Source organism: Cyprinodon tularosa, unplaced genomic scaffold, assembly GCF_016077235.1.
Source record: "Cyprinodon tularosa strain WSP-4 unplaced genomic scaffold, ASM1607723v1 ctg332, whole genome shotgun sequence".
Classification (NCBI taxonomy): Eukaryota; Metazoa; Chordata; class Actinopteri; order Cyprinodontiformes; family Cyprinodontidae; genus Cyprinodon; species Cyprinodon tularosa.
Window position 1 is genome coordinate 1,500,149 of NW_024039044.1, and position 22,768 is coordinate 1,522,916.

General features: G+C 39.2%; 1 long non-coding RNA gene across 2 annotated transcripts in view; it reads right to left on the reverse strand.

The window, feature by feature from the left end:
• LOC119789179 overlaps positions 1 to 22,768 on the reverse strand; it is a 184,497-nt gene that overhangs the window by 56,612 nt on the left and 105,117 nt on the right. For both annotated transcript variants that reach the window (XR_005281551.1, XR_005281552.1), the window contains exon 2: positions 22,224 to 22,408. This is a non-coding gene — a long non-coding RNA (uncharacterized LOC119789179). The remainder of the gene's footprint in view (positions 1 to 22,223; positions 22,409 to 22,768) is intronic.

Sequence of the window (22,768 nt, forward strand, 5' to 3'; positions counted from 1 at the left end):
AGTGTGAAAATCTGGAGACGAAACCAGGTAACACTGAATCAGCGTTACCTGGCCAGAACATGCCCATTATTAACTTATCTCACTTGGTCTGATAGCTGGGTTTGCAATATTTGCTTCCCACAAGAATTCAGAACAAACTTCAAAACACTGCATCACCACTTTTCTCCCTTTGGCAGCGCTATACCTGGTTTGCTTTCCCCTCGTTGTCCCAGTTCTCCCTCCTCTTTTTCTCAGCTGGCTGGTTGGCACACCTATCAGAGGACAAAGTCCCTGAGCGAGAAAACAGAGGATGACGCATACATGCACATGATGGTGCAAGTGCACAGGAGACCAACATAAACACAAACATTCACACAATGACGCAGACGACTGGCGGCTAGTGCTCTCTGAAACAGGGGAGGCTTGATGGTGTTAATTAAACCCAAATGTCCCGTATTTCTGAATAATGTGCGACACACTCATGAAATCAGGCTTATTTTAGCACATATTTAATGCAGTTTAATGACCACATTTGTGTAGTCTGACAATACATATTTGACCTATACTTTTATAAAATTCACAAGGGACGATTTAGCCTCCCTAGTATCCAATGAGAAATCACTACTGACTGCAGACATATCCCTTAGCAGACCCACACACACACACACACACACACACACACACACACACACTTATTGAAACAAAAAATAGCAGAAGTAAGGCAAGCTGACTGCAAACACGCACAAGCATATAGGTTTAAAGAGCTTCCACTCTGTACATGATAAACTCTTGTGTGAGCATGACAAAGCAGAAGAGGGCACTCAGTAACCTTTGAAGATTTGAAAGCGTTTTACACATGCAAGACCATTACCAAAACTGCAAAAAAAAAAAAAAAAATAATAATATATATATATATATATATATATATATATATATATATATATATATATATATATATATATATATATATATATATATATATATATATATATATATATATATATGTATATATCAAAATGCTTCTAGAAATGTCCAGACAGCTATTTAGACAAAACAAATAAAGAACAAATTAAAAGTCAGACTTAAGACCCCTGCATGTCATGGAACCAACACACTCAACATACCGCACTCCAAACAACACACGTTGTAAGTGGTAATTGACTTGAATGTTTTGAACCATTGGATCTTGATTTTTAGGAGCAGAATGTGTTTGTGTTTTATTCACTCCGCTGTTCCTTAAATTTCTCCTAAACTTGAGAATAAATGCGGCTGCCAATTTGGACTTCTGAGCTCTGATTGGATGGAAATTTTAAAGGTATGAAGTCAGATTTCTGTCAAACAGGCACAGACATAATAAATACTTACATGTGAAGTTTTATTTTGAACTTATTCTCAACATGTATTTTGAACATTTTATGAGCGATACAAAATCATGAGACCCCAATATATCTGGAGCGTGAGTCCACACCTCTTCTCTGTGCTCATGGCTTGCTTTTTTAATTTACCTTTAGACTATCTCCTGGTCATGTGTGGATCTGTTTTTGTGTGCATGTGTCCATTTTTGTTACTTTAAGAGTAGAACCAACTGGAAAGAATAAATGGCCACTTTTCTTCCTGGCTGTAACTGGTAGCATTAGCAACACATTTTCAGATTTGCTCTTTTGGGATCAAATCTGAGAAGGACATAAGATTAAAACAACTTAAAGTTGAAACTGTGAGGCTCTACTTAGTTCACCTGCTCATTCTGATGGTCTACAGCTGCTTCAAAATAAGGACAGAGTCAATCTAAGAAAAACTAAGACTTTGCAGAAGAAATCAGTACTGTGTCAAGAGGCACAATTTCCTGGAAAGTAACCACTCACAGGCAAACTTTCTCAGGTTAGTTCCACCCTTAAAGTAACAAAAGTGGACATGAGTGAACTGAAACAGATCCACACATGAGTAGCTGTGAATCTACAGGCAGAAAAAAAGCAAGTCATGAGGGTAGAGAAGGAATATGCACTCATGATTCTTTGAGGGCCTCATGGTATTAAATCTGCATGCATAAAACACTGAAAATGTATGAGGACAGTTGTTTACATGCGCCTGGATTAAACAGAACTGCTCTAATAATTATTTATTGCATGTACTGTATGCACATTTTGCAAAAATCTTAACTTCGTATCTGTCTGCTAGCTGATTGCACAACCAGTCTTTGGGTTTTTTCACACCTGTAGCTTTAGGTCGATCTAAATTAAGATTGACCTAAATTGGGCCCTGTTTGGGTCAGTATGAAAGCACAATCAGACTAATGCACAACAAACGAGTGCGGCCTGAAGAGGTGGCCACAGTTGGCTTCTGTTGACTTCTGGTTCGCATTAGTCGATGTCTGAAAACAACCGTATTCTGGTACAACCCAACTGCCAGGCGAAGTCAACAAGTTAGAGCTAAAAGGGCTCCCGTGCTGCATTTTCGGTTTATTGGGGAATGATTTCACTGAAGAAAGATGAAAACTTTCCTGGGAGAGAAACGGACTTCAAAAGAAATATGGTGTCTGATAGAAATCTGGTCAGAAGGTTTGATCTCAAAGCATTTCCAGCACACACAAAACAGCAACATAGGGGCTTTGTTCAGTCCACTGAGCATTAGTGCATAAAAGTAAAAAAAAATTGAGAGCATATTATATCAAAGTTATTTATGTGCTTAAAAAAGGGCAACCATTGTAGGGAGAGTGATAACTTTCAGTGGTTCCACAATCTGAACCAGATTTTTGGAGGAACTCCAGTCGTGGATCTAGTGGATGAGAAGTCCCATTAGAGTCCCCATGCAAGCCCCACTGACCAGCAATCTCCATCTCCTGCTGCTTCCTCTGACCTTTCTACTTTTTCTGCAGAAACTAGCATTGGAAAGGATGCTATTTTTTAAACATTCATAATCACTTTTCTGACAGGGATAACATTTAAATTTAATTTAACTCATTGAGCTCTTTCCAAACACTCCCCATCAAAAAACATGGTTTCATAATAATTATATATTAGAGGCAAAATATATAATAATTAATCCAAAAAAACATATGTGCACCATATATATTAATGCTCTGAACTTACATATAACACATATCTATGTGTTTTTGTACCATGTTTTTTCTCCCAAACTGTTTACATTTGATCACTGCTGCACTTTATGGAATGGAAATGTTCATTTACTGTCTGGAAAGTTGTACTAACTGAACATTTCATTTTGTATACACTGTGTTTACGAAAGAGACAGACAGATTTTTATTTTGTGCACAAAAGTGTATACAAAAATACATTTCGTTTAGTACAACTCTCTAGACTTTTAAATATTTTATTAATTTCTTTTTATTTTTTTTAAGTATTCTCACAGTGTATGTTCGGGAGCATTGATCTGCGCCTCTCCTGACTTGGGCAGATATTTCCACTCAGCATTTGCAGTGCATCAGCATATTATTTTCAAGCCTTGCTTCATTTTCATAAACTATCATTTACCATAGTTGTAGATCCAAACCATATATAACTGGCGTACCTCAGTCCCCATCATGTAAGACTTTTACATTTATCTCTTACTTTTTACAGCACCTCCGGAATTCAACCGGCTGTCAGGGAGACATAATGGTCTCCAACTACTGTTGGTCTTAAGTGACAAAAAACTGGTGTGAAACCAACCATACTAACAGACAAATTAAGCAATGTATTCTTCTAATATTTGGAGCTGCACAACATTAAGCGCATTAAGCATCTGAAAACACCCAGAGCTTCTACATCAGATCCCTGATGCAGAAAGCTGAGTCAGTCCAACATATACGTATATATATCACCCTCTGGGGCGGCAGTCACCTCACTTTCAGGATTGATTTTTACTCAAACTCAATTTTGTTAAAAAGGATAGATCTTTTGTTTTAGATTGGAAGAAACCTGGGCATCTGTTCTTGGTTCCTATGTAATTTCCATCTCTCATTAGGATAGCCTCTGAATTTAATTCAGTTATTTTTCAGAAATGGTTAACCTTTTAAGATTATTGAATTATCCCGGAACCTTACACCATGTAAACTCATAGACCTCCCTAGTATCCCCTCGTGCAAAGGTACCCAAACTTTTCAGATTCTGAACTATTAGAGTTAACTCACAAACTAAACTAACGTTGAGTATAAGGAAAATCAATTGACTACACATGTAATGATAACACTACAGACAGTATCAATAACCACAGAAGTTGGTTTTGTCTATTTGAAGGCAATGCTTTAATGTTTTTTTGGCACATTTATGTGATGTGACATCCATCCAGCCAGCCAGCCAGCCAGCCAGCCAGCCAGCCAGCCAGCCAGCCAGCCAGCCAGCCAGCCAGCCAGCCAGCCGGCCAGCCGGCCAGCCAGCCAGCCAGCGGCTGGCCGAGCGGGTATACGGTTGTGCATGTACATTTTTGGATGGGGCGGGTCTTTCAAAAATTTGCAAAATCCTCCACTATATGTTAAAGGATCCAAAGCGGGGACACAAATCCAACTTTGGTAATCAATACCTTATCGTACAGGGAAGCTATAAAAGATACAATCAGCAGTTTCCATCCTTACAAAGGGAAAGACAGCTCTTTGGTTGTTATTGATGTCATTGCCAGCAGAACACACTTCAAACTGCTAATAAGGCAACTAAGGCCTTCAATCTAAATCAAACAGCGCCTGATTTGTTCAAGCTGCTCCTACAGCATGTGCTTTCATGTTACAAGTGTTCTCATGGCTCCCACAGAGGGATTACTGTCACATATGACTACCACATGTCCATGAACATCATCTAACCTCTACCTTGACCCGTTAAATTGTAAATAACATTAAGATCCGCCCAGGACATCTGCATTTACCCTAAATTTTCTTAAGGTGTGCTGATAACAATCTGACTTACCTTGTGGAATAGGTAGTTTGTCTCTCTATGAATGTATACTGTTTGTTGGTGCATTAGTCTAAGGTGTATGGGCTTCCAACACTGAATTACTGAGACTGTACTTTGTAAAACCTGGCTGGTTTATGAGTTAATCATGATTGACCTCTTGAATGGGGCCGACAGTGGTCTACATCTTTTTTTAAAAGCCTGAGTGAAACAGACTGATTTTGTGGCTCCACTGCAGAAGAGGCAAATGGATATGAATGAGAAGCAGACAGTAATGCATCATGAGAAGGGAAGGTTGAGGGCGTAGCATTTGGAACACGTTAGTTAAGATGTTTCTTGAAAATAGCAACAGTATCTTTAGCATTCTCTGTTAGTCATGTTATCATAAGTCAGCAAATTACTATTTACAAAACCAACAGTAGCTGCTTTTGCATTAAAATTTGTGCAAAACCATGCAATATTCTGCAAATGATGAAAATTTTCATTTTACCTCAATTGAGGCAATTCCTTTAAAATAAGACATATGATTAAAATTGCACATGAATATGTTTGTTCTTGCGGTAACTCCCGAAAACAACATGTCACCGGTGGATGTAACCGTTGTTCCTATGACTGCGGTCTTCTGGGCTAAAACATCTGACGTTTCTCCAAGTATCTGATGGACCCACTTTTTTTAGTAAGGTGCTTAGAGCCCCCAGTGCTCTTTCTAGTTCTTCCCTGAGCCCTTGATATTTCTCCAGTTTTATCATGTTCTTTTTCCCTGACATCAATCACTACACCTGTTTCTTGCCACTCACAATAAATACAATGTCAAGTTGGTTGGCCACTACCATTTTGTCTGTTTGGATCTGGCAGTTCCACATGATCTTAGCTCTGTCATTGTCCGCCACCTTGGGAGGTGGCTCTGATTTTGACCTATGGGTCTCTAGTTTGAATTCTGCACAGATGTATCTGTCCACTATACCAGCCACTTGGTCCTGATGTTTTGTGTATGCCTTTCCTGCTAGCATCTTGCACCCTGTTTTGATATGCTGGAGTATCTTTACATAGCCTGCACCTGAGATCTTTCCTAGCATTGTAGATCTGTGTATAATTAGTTTTTAGTTTTTTTTCAACAGTGTCAGCATTAAACTTTATGTGTGCTTGAATTATTTGGTTTATGGTTTATCTGCAGAAGCTACCTTGGCTATGTTATGCTTCATGGTGGTCAGTCAGGCTGTGCAGACACCTGCATCTAATGTTCCCCATTAGCTGTGCTCTAAAACAATTGCCCACTGCTGGTGCATTCTAACTGCACAAGATAATCTGCGTACTGCAAAATAAACAGTGAATCAATCACGGTTTTGTAATAACGTTTTTGTGTATCATTTTGAATCCTTTTATCATATGTTTTTTAACTTTAAAACCAAAGATAAAAATACGAGAAACCTTTATTTCCCAAAACTTTGTTACAAAATATAAAGAGATGTCGAACATTTATTTTTCCTTGCCATACTAAATTGTATATATATATATATATATATATATATATATATATATATATATATATATATATATATATATATATATATATATATATATAAATAAATAAATAGAGAATACATTCATCTTCCATTTTGGGCTCTTAAGCTGGGCATACATACACTGTACAATTTTTTCAATCATTGCATGCAGCTTAGGGTTGGGAATTGAAAAGATTTTCACGATTCCGATTCCCTTTTCGATTCTATGAAACGATTCGATTCTTTATCGATTCTTTTTTCGATTCCAATTTGGGGAAAAAAGGAGAACAAACAGTTTGATTATCAGCATCAACTTTGTTTACTTAACTATTGCACAATCTTACAAACTCAACAAGATCAAGATGTCCACAGGAATTGTGAAACTGGAGTAACATCTGTGTTTAAATGAAAAATTAATACAAGAACAAACTTAATAACCAACAATGTCTAATAACAAATGATGGGATAATAACCTATTTTAAATAACAAAAAAGTACTAATTATAAAACAGTAGTAGGGAAAATTAACAGTTCTTTTGCAGAAAGATGAGCATATCTGCTTTTTCTGGAAGGATACGGGATCTTTCAGCGCTTAAGGTGTCTCCAGCCGTGGAGAACACCCTCTCAGATGGGGTGGAGGAAGCCTGCACACAGAGGTAGTTTTCAGCCAGTCCAGATAGCAAGGGCAGCGTATCTTGCTTGTTCCACCACCACAGTGTGGCGCTATCCCTGCAGGGGATGGAGGGCAAGCTTTTATAGAGCTGGATTTCCTGATCTACCCTCTGGGCTAAGGAAAGACGGGGCTTTGATTCACAAAGTGACCGCAGCTCGTTGTCTTCCTCCTCGAATAGTTCTTCCAACTTGCGTAACTTGCGTAACTTACGTAACTTGCGTAACTTACGTACTTACTTACGTGCTGCGGGAATCGAAAAAAGAATCGTTCAGCGAGCTGCCAAACGATGCCATGGAATCGGAAAATACGGAACCGGTTCTGAACAGGAACCGGTTTTCGATTCCCATCCCTAATGCAGCTACAGCTCACACTGTATGACGTAACCGCAGGGTCTACAAGTTCACAGCTCAGAGCGCATGTTTTCACACTGTGCGACCCGACTATCGGATGAGATCTACCTGATCAAACTGTACATCTAAAAACCAATTTGGACTCAGCTCTGCAGAGGCACTACTCTGATCTGTCTATCCGGAAGCCAAACGAACAGAAGAGGGATATGAAGCTCACTTGAGTGAAATGCGCTTCCTCCGAAATTTGTGCAATTTTGTGCTGAAGGCCCTAAAAACAAGGGTCGACATATTTGGACAAAGACATGGCTGAGCAAACATGGCTACTACGGTCTGTCAGTTTTACAGAAAAAGCTCCATTTCATTCGCACCCCCGCCAAGCTTCTGGGTTTTCATCTGAGGGGAAGTAGAAGAATCCTTGTATGCACATGCGCACTGAGCCATGTGCCCACGACGGTCAACTGAATTTCAAACACGTTTTGATTTTCTCCCGACCTTACGATTCTTGATCGGGAGGTGGTCGTGAGTTGCTGATGGCCCCTCGTTACCCCCTGTACTCTACACGACGCACGATCAGGCTTAAAGATGGCCCGATTGAAAAATTCTCACATGACTGGAAAATCAGCCTGAAAAGGGAAAAAAATCGTACAGTGTATGCCCGGCTTTATAGGATCTCATCTTTATGAGCGATATCACAAATGACCTCAGCTTGCTGGACGCAGGAAGTACCAGCTGGCTTTATTGAATAAACAAAACCAGCTGTTATGGAGCATGATCTACGTACTATTAAATCCCAGTTTCAAATATCATTCATAAATCTATTTTATAATAAAAATGAAATACATTTAAGATTTGTATTCGGATTAATATGTTTAATAAAATGTGTTTCCTTTCAAATAAAATAAACAATCAAGTAGAAGAATATGTAGCGGTCCAAAATATTATCAGTCTAAGCTTCCACAACAATGAAACTCACACCGGTTTGTAAGAGTCCTACTATCCAACATCAAATAGTTTAAGATGCACCCTTTTACCGTGATGCTACCTGTGATTTTTTTTTTGTGTGCTAAATTCGAGTAAACATGATGAAGCAAAAATGTAAACAGGGGTCAATCTGCACATTCTCAGATATAGTGGCTGCAACACTTGTGGGAGCTAAAGGAGATCTCACAGCTTGAGGACATTTGTGTTATCTTTTAAGCATCTAGTGCTGATTGTGAAAGATTTAGTTTAGTAAATGATATCAAAACAGCTTCCAGAAGTCATCTTGAAGTTACAAATTTTGTTCACAGTGGTCCTCAGTGAACAGGGGATCCGTGACCCTTAGGGGGTCCACGGAGGCACAGCATGGGGGTCACTAAAGTTTTGGTTGATTAGAATTTTTTTAATATCCCCCCCTGCTTTTTTTCTCCACTAGTTGAAATGTCTTTAAATACACATTAACACGGATTCAACAGACTGTAGTAAACAGATGAATGGAGACAGAAGATGTCTTTCAGTCATCAATGCACACATGCAGCGACACACAGGAGCTCTTTCAAGCTGGACACAGTTTCATTCATAACACCTGTCCCATCAACCAGGAATCAGAATCAGAAATACTTTAATAATAATATCATACTTTTTCACCCAGGGTGAAATGACTTTCGTTACATGGATATGTTATAGAGTGACTACAGGACCAGTTTGATATAACACTATTTCAAACAATATATATAATTAGGAGGTCCCCGCTCCATCTCCCCATCAGTTTGGGGGGTCATTGGCCTGGAAAACATTGAAAACTTCTGCCCACATCCATTTTGTGGACAAATTTGCAACATTTTGCACATTGGTCAAGAGTATCAATAAGCTTTTGTTTTGTTTGTTTTGAAGCTATGATGATAGTGTTTGCCTAGTGCTGAGCTTGCATACCAAGATGGTGCATGTAACAAATCTGTTTTAGATGTGTGAGAACTATGTATCAGGGTATAGGCTTTTGAACTATTGTTAAGCTGCGATTTGACATTCTTCCTGTGTAGAATGAAAACAGTAAGCATGAGTGTGCTTTATTGTACATTTTAACCAACTGGACCCAAGATGAACAAGGAGGTAAATGGTAAATGGCCTGTACTTATATAGTGCTTTCTGAACTCAGAAGACTTGATCATAACACTTTACAATACATTCAGTAGATTCAGCCATTCCAAAATCTGAATCACCCATCCAGGATTTAGAGTTCGTGTACTCAAGTTAATAAGTATTCAGTTACTAAATTATTTGATGAATATTTTAATGATACCGTATTTTCACGACCATAAGGCGCACCGGACTAAAAGGCGCACTCTCAGTTATGTGTCCCATTTCTGTATTTAACACACACATAAGGCGCACCGGACTATAGGGCGCGTTTTTTATATACAGGTACAAGTCCTCTACTACCTTTAAATACCTCTACTGCGTATTTAAAAATACAGCGGGGGCAAAACTGAGTATGACTGTGCTTTATTCATGTATTTATTACAAAGTATTAATCAAACCTGGCAGCTGGCCATGAGACAGAGACATCGCAGATGACACAGCGCTGTGGTCACTCCTAAATTAAGTTAAAATCCTGAAACCTGCTGACGGAATATGTTCGCTTTTATTGCCGGTATCCTGGTGCCTGCAGCTAAAATTATTTAGATGAAAAACACCTGCCAGCAGCCGCGGTGAACCCCAGGCTGCCCAGCCTACAGGCTGCTGATGAAGAGATTTCTGCTGTCAGCGCACCGCTGGTATGTGGGGGTCTGAGCGCCTCCGACAGAAATAGATAATCTGGATGAACTGACTGCAATTATTAAGTTTTCAGGTGGCCTTTCTCACTTAAAAACATATTAAAACTACTTTATTCCCACTGATCACAGCAAATATAGCTGCAAGATTTAGATTATTTAGATGAAAAACACCTGCCAGCCGCCGCGGTGAACGAAAGGATTTCTCCTGTCGGCGCACCGCTGGTATGTGGGGGTCTGAGCGCCTCCGACAGAAATAGATAATCTGGATGAACTGACTGCAATTATTAAGTTTTCAGGTGGCCTTTCTCACTTAAAACATATTAAAACTACTTTATTCCCACTGATCACAGCAAATATAGCTGCAAGATTTAGATTATTTAGATGAAAAAACACCTGCCAGCCACCGCGATGAAGAGGAGGAGACGCGCCGGGGCTGCTGTTGAATTAAGTTTTCAGGGAGAAAAATACAGCGGGCGCAAAACTGAGTATGATTGTGCTTTATTCATGTATTTATTACAAAGTATTAATCAAACCCATCAAAGTCATCATCCTCTGTTTCTGAATTAAACAGCTGCACTAAATCAGACATGCCAGTTTCCCCTTCTTCGCTGTCAGTCACTTTCCGTGCAGCGCAGCTCATCAGAAATAATGCCGGCTTTTGCGAAAGCTTGAACAACAGAGCCAGCAGACACGTTAGTCCAAGCATCTACAATCCATCCGCAAACTGTGGCGTAATCTGCCCGGCGCTGCCTTCTTATCCTGAAACTGTGGTCTCCGTCGGTCATCCATCGCTCCCACGCCGCTCGCAGCCTTACTTCGAACGGCTGCTTCACACCGATGTCGAGCGGTTGAAGCTCCTTTGTCAGACCCCCGGGATAACGGCGAGCACAGCGTTCATTTGATTCATCTTTTTTTCACATCGGCTGTGAGATGGGCACGCAGCGATGGTGATGCGTGGAAAAAACCACCTAGTCTTCTCACATACACCTGCCTCAGCCACGCATCCATCCAGCCTTTTCCATTTGCGTTAATATCATGTCATCAGAGCGCTGTCTGTCTCGCTGGCAGCTCCCAGATCAGCTTCTCTGATTGGTTGATGCGGCGCGTCCAGCAGCAAAACTTCAATTTTTCCATCTGAGCAGCAGCAGCGCGTTGGCGGTGCGTCAGATGCTTAAACGCTCCCGACGTGCTGCACCAAAATGCGCTGCGGGACCTTTTGCTGCACCTATATGCGCGTCAACCATTGACTTTGCATGTAAACACGCTGCTTCTGCTGCACCTGCTGGGTCCGGTTCACACCGATGTCGAGCAGCGTTAATTTGTTTCCCCATGTTTTTCACATCAGCTGTGAGATGGGCACGCATGGAGTTACATATTAACAGCGATGGTGAGGGGTGGAAAAAAAACACCTGGCCTCCTTACATTCAGCCACTCTTTCATCATCTCCTCAATGAGGTGGTCTCAAAAGTCGCAGTTACAACACACATAAGGCGCACCGCACCATAGGGCGCACCGCACATTTTGAGGGAAAAAAAAGACGTTTAAGTGCGCCTTATAGTCGTGAAAATACGGTAGGTTAATTATGGTCATTAAGAGAATTGCTTAGCTCCCATTGCATGTATTGTACTTTTGATGTTAGCCAAACCACATGATTTCTGTGGAATTACAGTAACAAAATTAAATCCTTTTCTCTGTTCTCAAAACCATTCACTAGCATTAGGATCTTAAACACATGATCAAACCCCAAACATAGCATGGGTTGGGTTTCACATCTTTCAGGATCATCCCACATTAGTAGGGAAACTGAATGTGCGTGGGTGGGAGTTTCTGTACTTCCAGTTTAACTACCTGTCAACCTTAAAGTTTTTGTTCCCTTCTGTCTTTGAACTCTGCTGATGTTTAGTGAAATGACCTACCTCAGTCGAACCTGTTTAAACAATTCCCAACAGCAATTTTTTTTGCAGTAAATATGAGTCTATGTATAAATACCTGCAACTTATCTAAAGACTAAGGTTTGCATCAAATATTTGTTACGACTAAGAAATTAAAACTTTTTCAGAATTCTACCAAAGAGACGAAAGCACACTGTTGTTTAAGAGGTAATGTAGGCAATATGAAAGCTAAGAAACCCAAGTTAGTTTGCAAACCATGTTACTGGTTTACAGAAAAGAGCATTAAAAAATACAATATGTGAAAGAGTAGAATGAATTCAAATCTAGAGGTTTCATAATGCCAAACAACATATGAGATGTGTTTCCATGGAGCGTGATGTCAGATTATTTCATGGGAAAATACCATAACATCCTGTATTCTCAAAATGTGGTTAACTGTACCGGGCTGAATAAGACTGCAGATCAAACACCAGCGCCTGGGGCACATTAAATTCACTTCTACTTTGTTACAGAGGCCTGCTTTTACTTTATGATATGCACCATACAGTACAACAAGACACACCCTCTCCTTAGTTAAAGACTCCTAAGCCCATCTAGATGAAGGAGGAAAGAGGCAATTTAGACAGCGAGAAAGCGGCCTGGAAGCATCTGTCTTCCATTCCCCAGTTCAGCTTGTGTGTTCCACTCAGACTCTAAACTCTGAATTAGGTACATGGTAATATTACCAGAGCCCCACACACACCATGTAGACCATGCTTTGTTTCCCAGATTCTTCCAACATATCTGATTATAGAACCAAATATTCAGCAGGGTTTCTAGTTGTCATATAGCATGCATGGATAATACAGAAATCATGCAGGAGATGAGAAGGAATCTCCAATCATTCTTTATTCCTGTTGAAAGTTTACTTTGTAGTATCGTCTCCTGACAGGCTCTTCAGCTCAGCTCAGAGTTTATGGTGGCTCATGTAGTTAATGTTGAGTAGAAAATGCACTATGGGCAGCTTATATCTCTCTGTAATCACACTCATGGCTTTTTAACTTTCAGACTCAAAGGGCCATTTGTTCAGATAAAATAAATTAAGTAGAGGAAGTTCAACCCCCATCTACCCCAACATGCGTCTCCAAGTTTGAAGAAAAACTGGGTGCTAATATCCAAACAAGCCAAATCATTCAGCGTCACATTCTCAGCTTTCTTAAAACATCTGAGCACTTGGACTGAGTTCTACACTTTAGATAAGACATTCAGGTAATATGGTCCAAATAGGCCATCTGTTGTTCCCACAGCAAACAGCCGAACCCAGTTACAAGCTGCATCGAATCAGATTGATGCAATGCCAGTCCAGATAAAGGCAAAGCAATAAAATGAAACAATCTGGTGCTTTGACACTACAAGCAACAGAGCTTTCTGTTTCGCCGTCGGGCTGGGGGCAAGAATGTGCTCTTTGAACCAGCTTTATTTAACAGATGAGCAGCATGCACACAGCACGCCCTGAATCTCATGGCTGGCACAGGGACTGCCTGCCCCTGGCATGGGCACATCAGATGTGGGGCCACTGGGTCAGAAATCTGGCATCTTTATCCCTGGCACAAGTTTTTGCCGTCAGGGTAGTTGCGGCTGACACAGGGCTCACGGTAAGCACCAGACAGACAGGGGCCTACTAAACAGCTTGTGACCATAACCAACAGTGGCAGAGGACAATGGATGCAATTATTTACAAGAACCCTGTCCAAGTCCTCTTTTATTCTCTCCCTATTACACAAGTTTACTCCCAATCTCTTTTTCAGGGCAGCATGGAGGTGTTTGTTGTCAGTTAGACATTTTCAAAGAACCCCACCATTCAAGTCTTTTACCAGCAGTCCAGCTAAATACCCAGCTGCCACCTTCTCTGAAATTTGCTACACATTAAAGATAAAATGGTAAATAACTAAATGCCATAGACAAGTCTACCTGGGAATGTTTAGAGCTATTTACCTATCCTAAGAGAATGGGATCTAAGCCTGCCAATGATATCAAATTTTTGGAAATCAATAAAGATCTGAAGTACATATGACCATTTCGATGTATATTTATGGAGAAATCACCCCTCGAATTTGCTTAGATTCAGCCTTGAGTCAGTCTGGTGATAACAAATAATTTAAATTTTAATAATTGTGTGTAGCCCCTTCCTAGGGTGACTGTCAACAACTTTAGAAAACATAGCGCATATTAGAATTTATTGGAGTGTTTTTTGTTTTTTTTTTACTCACAGAGCAGCAAACATGCAAATGGCATTTCATTCTGTTCTATCCAAATAAGTAGCCATGTGCTCACTATGAGAATATAGCATATTGGTCGACATACATTCCACAAGCTTGTTCTGAGTCAAACAAAGCAGCTACAGTATATAAATTATCTGCCGATTTGCCCCCTCGCCGATATTAGAAGGTGGCTTGGTGAGTTTAAACACAAAATGTATTGTCTTAAAACATCAAAAAATGTAATTTAAAGGAATAAGTGGTTAGTTTATATCCACTCCTTACACATTTTGCAATAAAATCAAGAATCACTTTTTCCTCAGTATTTGAAGTTTTTTTTGTTGCTGTTTTTGTTCAGTTGTAGTCTGCTGACTTGTTCGTACTTTTACTTACAATATGGCACATATGTCTTTTTTGTTTAACAGGAGTGTTCAATATCTTTATTTGTCCCTGAGAGGACAATTTCAAAGCAAATAAGTTATACAGCATAAAACGGACAGAAAAAGCAGCAAAGGACAGTAACAGGAACAATTAAACCACAAAATAAACATATGTTTAAATGTGCAAAGCGAAATGCAGTTGTATGTATAAACAGTTTATCTTGCTTATGGAGCCTATAGTGCAGCAGCGCAGCAGGGATTCATATGCCCCATTTACACTACCCCTCTGAAACCGATCTGTGCCAAGTTCAGAAAGAGTTTGGATCAGTTAACAGTGCTGAGCTTGGTTTTTAAAACCATTTACACATCCCACTAGCACGTTTCCTTGCCTCCTATAGGTGGTCCATGATACTAAAGCTCACAAAGCAGGGATTACGCAAACAAAAATGCTGGCGCCCATAACATTCACGAACTAATGTGCCTGGATAGCATCCTCCGCACAAATTTCAATGAGAGCCTCGGTCTCTGAATCATCCCAGGTCAAATCACGCTCTTCTGATTTATTGTTGTGAACAGGTTAAGAGATCTGTGAATTGCATAGCTGGACATGCTGGAAAATACGTGAAATAAGTCAGCTGATGGCAAATAGAAGATGATGTGGTCTCCTCATGTGCTCTTTGTTATCAGAGAAACGAGCTACAATTGAACCGCGCCGAGCCCTACTGTTGAACTAGTACTAGATTTAGCACGGTTCATCTTTACTGTTTCCATTGCTTCATCTCTTCATTGGTTTTTCATTTTGTAACAAACAATTAAAACTAATAAAACATGTTTTTTTAAATTAGTTTTATGAAATATTACAGCGAAATAGAAAACAGTTCCCTTTCGATTTAACATTTCCCTACGATTTCATGTATTGAGAAAATAGAAGCAAGCATATGAATTCAATTTTTACTCTACCTTTGGGTTCTAAAGTAACAATAGTTTTATTAGCTACAAGCTGCAAGAAAAGAAGACTAAGAGAAATCAGTGGCTCTCAGGCAAAGAACATTTAACAGCAGCTAACAAAGTTTTACACATGTATATCATCTTTCAATTTAGCAATCATAGCAGAACCCGTTATAGTGGCAGCTGAAAAATAAGTGGCCTAATAAATGTTATGTGGCTGTCTTTAATTGTTCATAAACAGAAAAATATTAAAAATATTATTCAATGTAATGTAAAGAAAGGATACATAAAATTGCTTTTTCATTGAACTGCAAAACCTAAAGCAGAGGTGCTCCACAGTTTTAGAAAGGTGCTTTGGCTGCCTTGCAAAAAGGAAAAAAAATATTATAATATTAAGTATTTCTGTCACAAACCAGTGAGAGTTTCCTTGTTGTACAGTGGAAACCTTAGATAAAAACTAATAGATTATTTGTGCTTCTATGTATTCTTCTTCTTGTTGGATCATCTCTTCATACACCTGTATTTGTCTTTGATGTACTCTATAATGACATTTCCCAAACTTATTTTGAAAGGTCACTCAAGTGCATTTCATCATATTCATCCAAATCAAGTAAAGCTCTTGCATTTATTAATGATTTCATTATTAAACTAACTTGGTAGTGTATTTTTGGTAGAGAGGAGTTGAATTGATGATCATTTGGTACAGCAGAAAAACTGATGTTTATTTTAATTACGTAAAACCATCCAGCAGGCTGAAGTATTTGTGAAAATGTTCATAAAAATGAAATGCTGTAAGAGTCCAAAACAATAAAAAAAGAACATCTCTTCATCAGTTTCTATACATATAAAATTTAGCGTGGCAATGAGAAATCTAAAAAAGGAACTGCACTTGTTTGTCATATTTTCGTTGTTTGCTTCAAAAGAAAATATTCAGATTCAGTTGTTTCTGTGAATTACATTATTTCAGGTCCCACATCCCTCAGCGCAGTGTCCGTGTGCACCGAATTTCAACGCAAATCTTGGAAAATTTGTAACTGTTTGGAACAGCAATTATTGATTTTACTTTAAAATTTTCTGCCAAAAGTGAGATCAAATTTCCTTAGACCCCATCTCCAGTCCTTTTAATATAACTCTAAAATCTTCAAGTGTGGCCAGACTGGACAGCTTCAGGTCGTGCTGAAATATGGTCCAGCTGGAGGCTAAGAAGGGGAAGGCCTTTCTTCCTTTTCAGAGAGCTGGAACACTGAACAAAAACGTTATTGAAGAGGCACCTGATAGGGAGTATATTTATAAATGAAAGGGTCTGTGCGAATGTAGTCAGCACCAGCTTACCAACGAGAACAAGGTGTGGTAGAGAGAATTGTTTTAATATCTGTGATAAGTCTAGGCACTTCATAATACACGCAGTCTAGCATGTGTAAAGACCCAAAAATGGTTTTCATAAATTTGTGTAGTCTAAATCAATCATGGTAAATACTGTAGTAAGTAGCCTGTAATTATAAAGTTTCAAGTCAGGGTACAGTAGATTGATTTACACATCATTTAATTATTCACCCATGCATGTACACACTCAGAAACTAATAGTGGCAAGCTACAGTACAACCACAGATGCCCTGGCTCAAGCAGGAGGCAGACCTGAACTATGTCCAGGTCTGATAATGTATGAAAAACAGGATTTAATATGATAAATTTGAACTTTTTTACAAAGTTTTAATATGCCCTATAAAATTCAGAGTATCATTCATGCCATGGTGTTTATAAGATGATATTAAATCAATATACAATTTTAGGCAGTGAGCGGATTTCTTTTCTATTAGCAAATAATATACTGTAACTTTAGTTTTAACTGCACTCAGTATTAACCCATGTTCTTTAAATAAAGATTGAATGGTTTCAAAGGAAGCTCACAGATGTTGAAAAACTGAATCTATGGATTTTGGATGACAGTACATCACATACAGGTAATCATCATCATAGAGAGGCACAGCTGTATCTTTGTGACGCTGTCCCAGTGTGTTTGTATAAATGGCGAATAGGGTAAGCTCTAAAACAGCCTTGAGCTACTCCTTTTGTAACATCCAAAAAAGTTGATGTTAGACAACCAAGTTGTACAAACTGTTTGAGCCCAGTGAAATAGTTTAAAAAACAAGGTGTGGTCTGATCTGGGAATCCCATGTCCAAAAGCATCTGACATGATATTTTAAGGTCAACCTTGTTAAAAGCTTTTGACAGGTTCAAAATGAGTGCAGCACAGTAATCTCTTGAATTAAGTGCCTTAAATACATCATTGACAACCTTCGTAGTTGCAGAGACTGTCCCATGATTTTTTCTAATTGTTGTTGGAATATTTTAGAGTTAATTTTACTTATTTGCAATTCATGTCCAACAATCATTAGTTGAAAGCTGCTTTTTGGTTTACACAGGTTATGTTGTTGTCTGGAATTGACGTATAAAGATTCTAAAAAAAAAAAATTAAGTGAGATAAAAAAGAAAAACGGAAAGAAGGGTAATAAAGACTTAAACAACACCGTACAACCTCTAGCTGTGCAGGAGCTGGCAACCCAGCCATTTATCTGGAACTGTTTAATGCATAATTTGTCTAACAATCATGTAAGTAAGTTTATTTTGCAGATGATTAGGGCCTTTGTTGCATCGATGGCCCAGATAAGCCAAAGTTCCGAACCATTAACCGGTCTCGCTTGTTCTGGCAAATGCCAGAAAGAAGTTTATTGTGCAGACAGCACTGAAAGAGTCCTGAAAGCAAGAAAAAACAAGGACTTGACAGGGGACTTAAATTATAATACTGTCGGTCCATATTAATATCCAACAAATATAATTTTATCATTGTTAAATATTTTAGCATGGAATGTACTAACTGATCAAACACATCCAAAACTCACATATATGAAAATAAGTCACTGTATTTAAAGCATATATAAAGCAAATTTCCATGCCTAATCCAAGCTGCCTGAGCAGGGTAATGCTGTACAACCTATGAAGTGGAACATCGGCTCAGAATGTCGGGGCTCTACTGTAAGCAGGAATAATTACAGTTCAGACTGTGGAAATCCCCTGGCTGATGCAGACACATTTGTCTTCTAAGCTGACCCAGGAACTGGCTGGGGTACTAATCAGGGCACTTGGCAGAAAGCCACATTTTTCCATAGATCCTCAGAGAAAGTCTTTACCCTGAAGAGGCAGGTAGTCACAGCAAAAGCACAACCCACCCAGGCTGATAAAAACACAACAGCCCTGTCAACCCCTGGACATCATTTCTGTCCCTGTGATAGAAACAGATGACCCTGTGTCACCCTGCCTGTTTGTCCCACCACCTGTTAGGAAGCTCACATGGGTGGTGGATGTCATTATGCTCTCACCCTGGGGTCGGTGGCAGAAAGTGGGCTCCACTACGACATGGTACAAATCCATTTATGTCTCAACTGTTATGACAGGAATTTACAAAGTAGGTACCAAACCCAAATTATTCACTATTCAGCCATTTTTAAAAATAGCTCTATTCAAACCTACATAGGTACTAAATCAAAATTCCCACACAGCTCCAATGTTGAACTTTATGGTTTTCACTACTGCTTCCTGTGCTGAAGTTCTGACGCATGCTGTGATGTTTTCCATAGTTAGATCTTTTCCTGTGGACAATTTGTCATGTTCAGAGGGGGCTAATTAGATCCATCTAATGCCACAGCAGACATAATAACACATACAACTGCTCCAACAGCTTCATCAGGAGCTGCTAATCATTTCAAGTGTACATGGTTCAAAGAACAGAATAAAATCATTGACATTCAATTCAATAAAAAAAGGTTGTTTTTTGTCAGTGGCAATAGCCGGAATAATCTTTTTTAGTTGTCCTCCTTGATACACTTGGTGCAGTTAATGGTATTAAGCAATGGTTCTGTAACAACTACACCTATGTTAATTCTATAAAAAAAGAAACATTAATCATTTAACCTGAGAATGAAAAAACTGAAATTAATTCATTTCTGCATGTATTAGTCTCCTTTGTCAAACCAAGCCTAGACATAATTTTTGAGTCTCTCACTTAAGTGTGTAACTCTCTTGACAGTCGCACTCACGAAGTTTTCTCTGTGCTCAGGCTGAATTATTATAAACTTTCTCTACACATACAGTAGGGGTCATTTAAATAACTTTCCAATATAGGCACTCTCACCCAGTCACACTCACCAAAGCATTTACTCCTGTACCTAAACTCAGTTAGGTGCAGGATAACTTGGCGGTCAGTGCTCGGTCACACATCAATATATGACTGGGGTAAGCTAAAATGGAACTCACAATCAACCATTTGCAAGGTACCTGCTCTATTCTTCCCCACATTAACCAAGGGAAATACATAAAACAGCTAGCCTAAAAGTATGTTAAAAGGTGAAAATGGTCATGCTTATGGTGAAAATGGTGAGCAGCAGGAAATTGGATTAACCCTAAAGCCAGAGAGATGGCTTTCCAGTCTGAACCTGGAGGAACTGTTCAGCTCTTTACAGCTAATCTAAATGGTGCAGCACTGCACCTAAACCTCTAGTGTGTCTCCTTAATGTGATTTACTTGAAGTTGACTTAAGCCTGGTTTATGTTCAGAAACCACATCGCCTTTGTGTGTAGCAGTTAACGCAGATATTAAAATTTCAGGTGACCGCAGACATTGCTGCAGATTATGTCAAAGGGAGAAAAGAAAGGAGGCCTCTGATTGGTCAATTCTACTTCCGCTCTACACTATGCATATTTTCTGTTTGGTACCTAATGGCAGAAACTCTGGCTGTAGTGAAATCCACAACGCCTGGCACACATCCGACACTATCCCAGACACCATACACAATGCTGGTTTGTAGTTCTGTGCGACGTTCTGTTGGTTTGCACCAAAAGCTAAAACATGCAGCGCCATGGCCAGTCTTTCAGGAACAATCACAGGTGAACTGTCTGTCTTCTGGCGTTGGATGAGGGGTTGTAGATGGCCAACAAGCTCGTCAAACTGACACACGGAAACTCACAATCTTAGCTTGTTTGTGATTGTCCCTCTAGCGTTATGGTGTGGAATAACATAGCGCAGACCATGGTTCAAAATTGGGCATAAAGCAAAAATATCTGCGTCATACCTGTGACAAGATAACTGCAAACACTGCTGCATACACAGCCCTTGATGCTTGTCACATTTTTGCTCCATGCAGAATGTTGCAGACACAGCTTTTGCAACATTTAATATTTCTTGCGGCTTTTTCCTAACCTGGCATAAACCAGATTACATTTGTAGTTCAATTTGAATTCTCCACAGTATCAATCTAAGGAGGCTCCTGTGGACTGTATTTGCAAGAGGGCAGTACATTCATAATCATAAAATTGATATTAATATTATCCATAATGTTCATAATAGTATTTGTAACATTCATAATTCATACTTTGAGCTGACTCAGTAAGTCAACCATTGGCAGATGCCTATATCTTGAGCTTTCAGCCAATCACAACCATCAGTAGCAGATGTGACATCACATTCTTGATTTGTTTCAAAACTAGCGATTTCAATGATTAATTGAACTCTTAACAAATGCAGTCAGGATGAGAGCGCAAATATCTTTCCCATCCACAAAGGCAAAAATCACGACCTTCTGCTCTTTTTTCAAAAAGAAATACAGGCTATGCCAGCTAAAACAGCCATCTTTGTTTTCCTTCAGCTTTTTACTTGTGGGCGACAAAGTGACGTGACACATGTCACTGCATTTCATTGGTCCGAAACATTTCTGTATCAAGGCTAATGCATGTGTTGGCTTTGGAGAGATGTATATTCAGGAGCTTGTGAATTCACAAATCTCCAGACAATTCAACTTCCTTACAAGGCATACTGTGCCCATTATTCTCGTAGTGTTTGGGGGACAGTGTAAAGCACAGACTGGTGAGCTTACAAAATTACACTACATCTTAGAGACATCACGGTACAAATAGAAAACACAGTTGTTTTCAACATCTTAATAACACTTTATGTCATCCAAGAATGAGAATCTTTTTCTCTCAAGAGCGGTGTATAATTTGTTAAACCTGGAAAAGTTTTTTTTAGCCAAATTGTAAAATATCTGTAAATATTTTTATCCGGGAATCCACTTCAGTGGGAGCTGTTACTTTTCCGTCATGTCTCTGGAGCTAAAAATGTTTCTAGGCAAGATTCAAGCCACATTATGGGGATTTGTTTACTAAAATCATGTAATTTGCCCTTGCTGCCCTGTGTGGACCTTGCACACATATCAAGCACAAATCAGCCTTTAGATGCAGGCTGAGAGCTATGGTGCGCTGCCATTGCTACAAACACCAGAAATGTACACTGAGTGCAGTTTTTGAAATAGGAGGACTGCTCCAACTATTGGGGCCAGACATGAACTGCTGGGGGTGGAAATAAGACATGAGCTGCGCAATCAATGGGCTTCATTGCCAGAGAGAGCCTGAGAATTCAGTAAACCTCTCCCTCAGCAAAGATTCAGAGCAGAGCAAGATACACATTTAACAGGGACGTTTTGCAGTTCTAGGTCTTAAAATCCCCCAAATACATTAGAAAACTTATTAGAACGTAAATGTTTGTTGAACCAACACACAGTTAAGGCTCAGCCCTCTGACTTACCTTTGATTTGTTTTTACAGTTGACATCAGATCTTTGCTGCTCAGCTCATCAATTTGTACACATGTAAAGTTGTCCAGAACCCTGATCCAGATTTTCTGGTGCTTTTTTTTTTATCTGCTTTGCCTTGTATCCTTTTCTTTTCAGAGACAAATTTTGAGCAGTATGGAGCATCCATTTTCCCATAGCTGGAAAAAAAACAACAACAGAGAGTATTGTTAGGAGTGAGGATGGGAAATCTGGAAAAAGTAATCTCTATTTATAAAAACTGAAATGTTTCTTTAAATATATACACTTTTTCGGAAACCGATTTCTGTTAAACCTCATATGTTAATCTCAACTCATCACTACTAATACTCCTGCCAGGCTTACTGCTAATATCTACACTAACACACTTCAGATGAATGCAAGCTGATGGAATGGGCAGCATGTATCTGTCTAGAGCCAGTATCTGCCTGAATCGGGTCAACCAAATGTCTGACCTAGAACCTAATGTGTTCTCACTAAGAACAATCTAAATACAAAAAGCAGAAATATGAACAATAACA